The sequence below is a fragment of the Oncorhynchus kisutch genome, unplaced genomic scaffold, assembly GCF_002021735.2.
Source record: "Oncorhynchus kisutch isolate 150728-3 unplaced genomic scaffold, Okis_V2 Okis09a-Okis19a_hom, whole genome shotgun sequence".
NCBI lineage: Eukaryota > Metazoa > Chordata > Actinopteri > Salmoniformes > Salmonidae > Oncorhynchus > Oncorhynchus kisutch.
Genome location: NW_022261985.1, coordinates 9,355,154 through 9,362,653, shown reverse-complemented (window position 1 = coordinate 9,362,653; position 7,500 = coordinate 9,355,154). Strand labels below are relative to the sequence as shown.

The 7,500-nt window shown below is 51.4% G+C and overlaps 1 protein-coding gene across 1 annotated transcript in view; it reads right to left on the bottom strand.

Annotated features, from left to right (window-relative positions):
* The window catches only part of LOC109877201 (leucine-rich repeat-containing G-protein coupled receptor 5), a 202,366-nt gene that overhangs the window by 83,130 nt on the left and 111,736 nt on the right, over positions 1-7,500 (bottom strand).

Below are 7,500 nucleotides of genomic sequence, written 5' to 3'. Positions count from 1 at the left end.
CTATAAGTATACAGTAGGGCTATTTGTTATATAGAGGCTATTGACATGCATTCATTCTCTCCAGGAAGGAGACGGAATCCATGTTAAACAGTGAAGCTCACAGGCTGTGACATCACCTGTATAAATGATTGGACTGAGCTATGTGGAATATAGGAGGATATTGTTCTGGTTTATTTCTCTTTATATAGCAAAGGGGCTTCCGTCGGACGTGGACGGACGGGAGGATGGTAGCCGAGGCGAAGCTCTCTACTCATAACTCTGGCTCACAAGGTGGTCCGAGTGGAAACTTTAGACTCCGCTTCATCCAATCAAAATTCCCCAAGGAGGGGCACATCTGCCTGGCTGTTGGGATGGGTGAGAGGAGAGGAGAGGAGAGCAGGGGTTGATGGGAGGGGGAGGCCAGAGGAAGGAGTGAGGTTGGAGTGGGGTGTTTCTGGAGTTGTCTGTCTGCTGGCAGATCTCAGTAGCACACTGCAGTGTGAGAGACAGCAAGCTCTCAGTACCACACTGCAGTGAGAGAGACAGCAGCTCTCAGTAACACACTGCAGTGTGAGAGACAGCAGCTCTCATTAAAACACTGCAGTGTGAGAGACAGCAGCTCTCAGTAACACACTGCAGTGTGAGAGACAGCAGCTCTCAGTAACACACTGCAGTGTGAGAGACAGCAGCTCTCAGTAACACACTGCAGTGTGAGAGACAGCAGCTCTCATTAACACACTGCAGTGTGAGAGACAGCAGCTCTCAGTAACACAACTGCAGTGTGAGAGACAGCAGCTCTCAGTACCACACTGCAGTGTGAGAGACAGCAGCTCTCATTAACACACTGCAGTGTGAGAGACAGCAGCTCTCATTAAAACACTGCAGTGTGAGAGACAGCAGCTCTCATTAACACACTGCAGTGTGAGAGACAGCAGCTCTCATTAACACACTGCAGTGTGAGAGACAGCAGCTCTCATTAAAACACTGCAGTGTGAGAGACAGCAGCTCTCATTAACACACTGCAGTGTGAGAGACAGCAGCTCTCAGTAACACACTGCAGTGTGAGAGACAGCAGCTCTCATTAAAACACTGCAGTGTGAGAGACAGCAGCTCTCAGTAACACACTGCAGTGTGAGAGACAGCAGCTCTCATTAACACACTGTAGTGTGAGAGACAGCAGCTCTCATTAACACACTGCAGTGTGAGAGACAGCAGCTCTCATTAAACACACTGTAGTGTGAGAGACGGCAACTCTCAGTACCACACTGCAGTGTGAGAGACAGCAGCTCTCAGTAACACACTGCAGTGTGAGAGACAGCAGCTCTCAGTAACACACTGCAGTGTGAGAGACAGCAGCTCTCAGTAACACACTGCAGTGTGAGAGACAGCAGCTCTCAGTAACACACTGCAGTGTGAGAGACAGCAGCTCTCAGTACCACACTGCAGTGTGAGAGACAGCAGCTCTCAGTAACTGCAGAATAACACCTTTGCCTTGAACCCTCCAGCACCCTCTCACACACACACAACATCCTTGGGTGGTTTATTCAGACCACATCGTGTGTGTGTGAGAGTGTGTATGGATGGGGGGGGCCCTGACAGAACACACACACAAAACATCCTTGGGTGGTTGATTCAGACCACATCGTGTGTGAGGGTGTGTATGGATGGGGGAGGGGGGGGGGTCCTGACCCACACACACACACACACACAGCGTGAGGGAGCGGAGAACAACTGTCATTCCCCTGATAAACACGGCTGGGTATTTAGCCCTTCTCTCTCTCTCTCTCTCCGTCCGTCCGTCCGTCCGTCCCTCTCTCTCTCTCTCTCTCTCTCTCTCTCTCTCCTCTCTCTCTCTCTCTCTCTTCTCTCTATCTCTCTCTCTCTCTCTCTCCTCTCTCTCTCTGTGTGTGTGTGTGTGTCTCTCTCTCTCTCTGTCTCACTGCCTCTCTGTCTGTCTCTCCCTCTCTCTCTCTCTCTCTCCAATTCATTTACGCTATTTGTATATTTTCACTTTAAATTGTTGACAGAAGCGTGTTTAGTAAATATGGTGCGGATCACATTTCCGCCATCACGGAGAGCTCTGCAGAGTCCTAAGATGTAGATGTATATTTGTGGAGTGGGGGAGGAAGGGAGGAGACACGTCTCAGAGACAGGAGGTCCATGCTTGCTCGGAAGAATTTCATGTTGACGTTTCTTGCAGAGACCCAGCTCTGTGATCTAAACCTGGCAGAGACAGAAAGACTCAGCCTGCCACTACGCTTTGGTCTGGTCTTCTCTGGTCTGGTCTTCTCTGGTCTGGTCTTCTCTGGTCTGTTCTGGTCTGGTCTTCTCTGGTCTGTTCTGATCTGGTCTTTTCTGGTCTGATCTGGTGATCAGAGAGCACAAGACTCCTGTCTGTCTGTCTGTCTGTCTGTCTGTCTGTCTGTCTGTCTGTCTGTCTGTCTGTCTGTCTGTCTGTCTGTCTGTCTGTCTGTCTGTCTGTCTGTCTGTCTGTCTGCCGTATGAAGGTCAGATTGTCTTCCTTTAAAGAGTCAGTCAGTCACCGTCTGTAATTATCCTGCACCTAAACAAAAACGCTTTCAGACTGAAAACAGACACATTGTCTGAGGAGACAAACGCTCGTTCCAACCCACTGCCTGCTGTCTGCTCCTGTCTCCGGTCTGAGACAATAAGAGAGGAGAGCTACCTGGTGGAGAGCTGCCCCTCCTTCTCCGCCCCACCCAGCCCGACTGGAACAGTGACCTGAGATGTCAGTCTTGGGTTGAAAGGGGATTCTGTAACCCTCTCCCTGTCCCTCCTCCCTGGCTTTGTAACCTCTTCCCACAGCCCAGAGAAAAAGCTGAAAGGTCAATTGAGGCAGCCATTGTTGTCTATCGATTCACTGGTTGTGTGTTGTGTGTCAGTCCTGTGTGGCTGAAAAGGTGTTTGGTAGTCCTCCGCCCTAGCAGCCTGTGGACGCTCCCCAACATAACTCTTTCAACAACTCCTCTGAGGTGTTTGGTAGTCCTCCGCCCTAGCAGCCTGCGTTCGCTCCCCAACATAACTATTTCAACAACTCCTCTGAGGTGTTTGGTAGTCCTCCGCCCTAGCAGCCTGCGTTCGCTCCCCAACATAACTCTTTCAACAACTCCTCTGAGGTGTTTGGTAGTCCTCCGCCCTAGCAGCCTGCGTTCGCTCCCCAACATAACTATTTCAACAACTCCTCTGAGGTGTTTGGTAGTCCTCCGCCCTAGCAGCCTGCGTTCACTCCCCAACATAACTCTTTCAACAACTCCTCTGAGGTGTTTGGTAGTCCTCCGCCCTAGCAGCCTGCGTTCGCTCCCCAACATAACTCTTTCAACAACTCCTCTGAGGTGTTTGGTAGTCCTCCGCCCTAGCAGCCTGCGTTCGCTCCCAACATAACTCTTTCAACAACGTCTCAGAGGTGTTTGGTAGTCCTCCGCCCTAGCAGCCTGCGTTCGCTCCCCAACATAACTCTTTCAACAACGTCTCTGAGGTGTTTGTACGTCCTCCGCCCTAGCAGCCTGCGGACGCTCCCCAACATAACTCTTTCAACAACGTCTCGGAGGTGTTTGTACGTCCTCCGCCCTAGCAGCCTGCGTTCGCTCCCCAACATAACTCTTTCAACAACGTCTCGGAGGTGTTTGTACGTCCTCCGCCCTAGCAGCCTGCGTTCGCTCCCCAACATAACTCTTTCAACAACGTCTCAGAGGTGTTTGGTAGTCCTCCGCCCTAGCAGCCTGCGTTCGCTCCCCAACATAACTCTTTCAACAACGTCTCGGAGGTGTTTGTACGTCTTCCGCCCTAGCAGCCTGCGGACGCTCCCCAACATAACTCTTTCAACAACGTATCGGAGGTGTTCGTACGTCCTCCGCCCTAGCAGCCTGCGGACGCTCCCCAACATAACTCTTTCAACAACGTCTCGGAGGTGTTTGTACGTCCTCCGCCCTAGCAGAGAGGAAGAAGGAGGAAGATCCATCAGGAGACGGACATTTATCGGCCAGTTATTCACCGTTCAATTCATTGTTTCAACGTTTGTGTAACTGCATACAGCTATTACATTATAGTCGAGTTCACGGCATCATCTTCTCTCTGATTTTATTGGTTTACTTTTCAAATATATTGTTCAGAGGACACAAGACGCCATTGAAGGGAACTGCTCCAAATCAGTTAGATCGTCCAACGTATCCCAGAGAGCATCTGTACAGCAGCTCAACCAACGGTCTTCTTCTGATAACCAACTGTCACTCAGAGGAAGAAAAGATTTACAGTGGGTCTTTCATTTCTTCAAAGTTGAGGCACTTTTCCTCATCCTTTCAAGCTTCTCCCGCCACTCTGACTCTCCCTCCGACCCTCCCTCCGACTCTCCCTTCGACCCTCCGACTCTCCCTCCGACCATCTGATTCTCCCTCCGACTCTCCCTCCGACTCTCCCTCCGCCACTTCCGACTCGCTGACTCTCCCTCCGACCCCCTGACTCTCCCTCCGACCCCCTGACTCTCCCTCCGACCATCTGATTCTCCCTCCGACACTCCCTCCAACCCTCCGACTCTCCCTCCGACTCTCCCTCCGACCCTCTCTCCGACTCTCCCTCCGCCACTCCGACTCACCCTCCGCCACTCCGACTCTCCCTCCGACCCCCTGACTCTCCCTCCGACCCCCTGACTCTCCCTCCGACCATCTGATTCTCCCTCCGACTCTCCCTCCGACCCTCTGACTCTCCCTCCAACCCTCCGACTCTCCCTCCAACCCTCTGACTCTCCCTCCAACCCTCCGACTCTCCCTCCAACCCTCCGACTCTCCCTCCAACCCTCCGACTCTCCCTTCGCTCCGGAGACAACATTTAGGAAACAAAACGCCCAAAAGGATCTGTCCCTTAAATCTTACTGAAGACCACTGTTACTGAAGACTACTGTTACTGAAGACTACTGTTACTGAAGACTACTGTTACTGAAGACTACTGTTACTGAAGACTACTGTTACTGAAGACTACTGTTACTGAAGACCACTGTTACTGAAGACTACTGTTACTGAAGCCCACTGTTACTGAAGCCCACTGTTACTGAAGACTACTGTTACTGAAGACTACTGTTACTGAAGACTACTGTTACTGAAGACCACTGTTACTGAAGACTACTGTTACTGAAGCCCACTGTTACTGAAGCCCACTGTTACTGAAGACTACTGTTACTGAAGACTACTGTTTACTGAAGACTACTGTTACTGAAGACTACTGTTACTGAAGACCACTGTTACTGAAGCCCACTGTTACTGAAGCCCACTGTTACTGAAGACTACTGTTACTGAAGACCACTGTTACTGAAGACTACTGTTACTGAAGCCCACTGTTACTGAAGACTACTGTTACTGAAGGCCACTGTTACTGAAGACTACTGTTACTGAAGACTACTGTTACTGAAGACTACTGTTACTGAAGACTACTGTTACTGAAGACCACTGTTACTGAAGCCCACTGTTACTGAAGCCCACTGTTACTGAAGACCACTGTTACTGAAGACTACTGTTACTGAAGCCCACTGTTACTGAAGACTACTGTTACTGAAGGCCACTGTTACTGAAGACTACTGTTACTGAAGCCCACTGTTACTGAAGACTACTGTTACTGAAGACCACTGTTACTGGGGACTACTGTTACTGAAGACTACTGTTACTGAAGACTACTGTTACTGAAGACTACTGTTACTGAAGACCACTGTTACTGGGGACTACTGTTACTGAAGACTACTGTTACTGAAGACTACTGTTACTGAAGACTACTGTTACTGAAGACTACTGTTACTGAAGACCACTATAACTGAAGACCACTGTTACTGAAGACTACTGTTACTGAAGACTACTGTTACTGAAGACTACTGTTAAAGAAGACCACTGTTACTGAAGACCACTGTTACTGAAGACCACTGTTACTGAAGACTACTGTTACTGAAGCCCACTGTTACTGAAGACTACTGTTACTGAAGACCACTGTTACTGAAGACTACTCTTACTGAAGGACCCTGTTCCCTTTATAGTGCACTGCTTTAGACCAGAGCTCTATTCCCTTTATAGTGCACTGCTTTAGACCAGAGCCCTAAAGTTCCATCTAGGACCCAGCCACTCTGTCTGTACAACACACATTCAGACCTGTTGAGGTAACAACAGCTGCTCTGTTCTCCCTGCCAACCTGCTCTGAGCGAGACAGACGCCGTATGGGACAATGCTTATTAATGAATGTGATCTTAGACTGATAATCCACATGCGTTTGGAGGGGGAAGAGAGAGGAGGGGGAAGAGAAAGGAGGAGAAAGGAGAGAGGAGGAAGGAGAGGAGGAGAGAAGGGAGAGAGGAGGGGAAAGGAGAGAGGAGGGGAAAGGAGAGGAGGAGAGAAGGGAGAGCGGAGGGGAAAGGAGAGAGGAGGGGAAAGGAGAGAGGAGGGGAAAGGAGAGGAGGAGAGAAGGGAGAGAGGCGGGGAAAGGAGAGAGGAGGGGAAAGGAGAGGAGGAGGGAGAGGTGGAGAAAGGAGAGAGGAGGGGGAAGGAGAGAGGAGGGGAAAGGAGAGAGGAGGAGAAAGGAGAGAGGAGGGGGAAGGAGAGGGGTGGAGGAAGGAGAGAGGAGGGGGAAGGAGAGAGGAGGGGAAAGGAGAGAGGAGGAGGAAGGAGAGGAGGAGGAAGGAGAGAGGAGGAGGAAGGAGAGGAGGGGAAAGGAGAGAGGAGGAGGGAGAGGTGGAGAAAGGAGAGAGGAGGAGAAAGGAGAGTAGGAGGGATGGAGAGGAGGAGATAAGGGAGAGAGGCGGGGAAAGGAGAGAGGAGGGGAAAGGAGAGAGGAGGAGAAAGGAGAGTAGGAGGGATGGAGAGGAGGAGAGAAGGGAGAGAGGTGGGGAAAGGAGAGAGGAGGGGAAAGGAGAGAGGAGGGGAAAGGAGAGAGGGGGGGAAAGGAGAGAGGAGGAGGGAGAGGAGAGAGGAGGGGAAAGGAGAGAGGAGGGGAAAGGAGAGAGGAGGAGGGAGAGGTGGAGAAAGGAGAGAGGAGGAGAAAGGAGAGTAGGAGGGGAAAGGAGAGAGGAGGAGGGAGAGGTGGAGAAAGGAGAGAGGAGGAGAAAGGAGAGTAGGAGGGATGGAGAGGAGGAGATAAGGGAGAGAGGCGGGGAAAGGAGAGAGGAGGAGAAAGGAGAGTAGGAGGGATGGAGAGGAGGAGAGAAGGGAGAGAGGTGGGGAAAGGAGAGAGGAGGGGAAAGGAGAGAGGGGAAAGGAGAGAGGGGGGAAAGGAGAGAAGAGGGGAAAGGAGAGAGGAGGGGAAAGGAGAGAGGGGGAAAGGAGAGAGGAGGAGGGAGAGGAGGAGGAAGGAGAGAGGATGAGGAAGGAGAGGGGAGGGGAGGAGGAAAGAGAGAGGAGGAGAAAGGAGAGTAGGAGGGATGGAGAGAGGAGGGGGAAGAAGAGAGGAGGGGGAAGGAGAGAGGAGGAGGAAGGAGAGAGGAGGAGGAAGGAGAGAGGGGGGAGGAAGGAGAGAGGAGGAGGAAGGAGAGAGGGG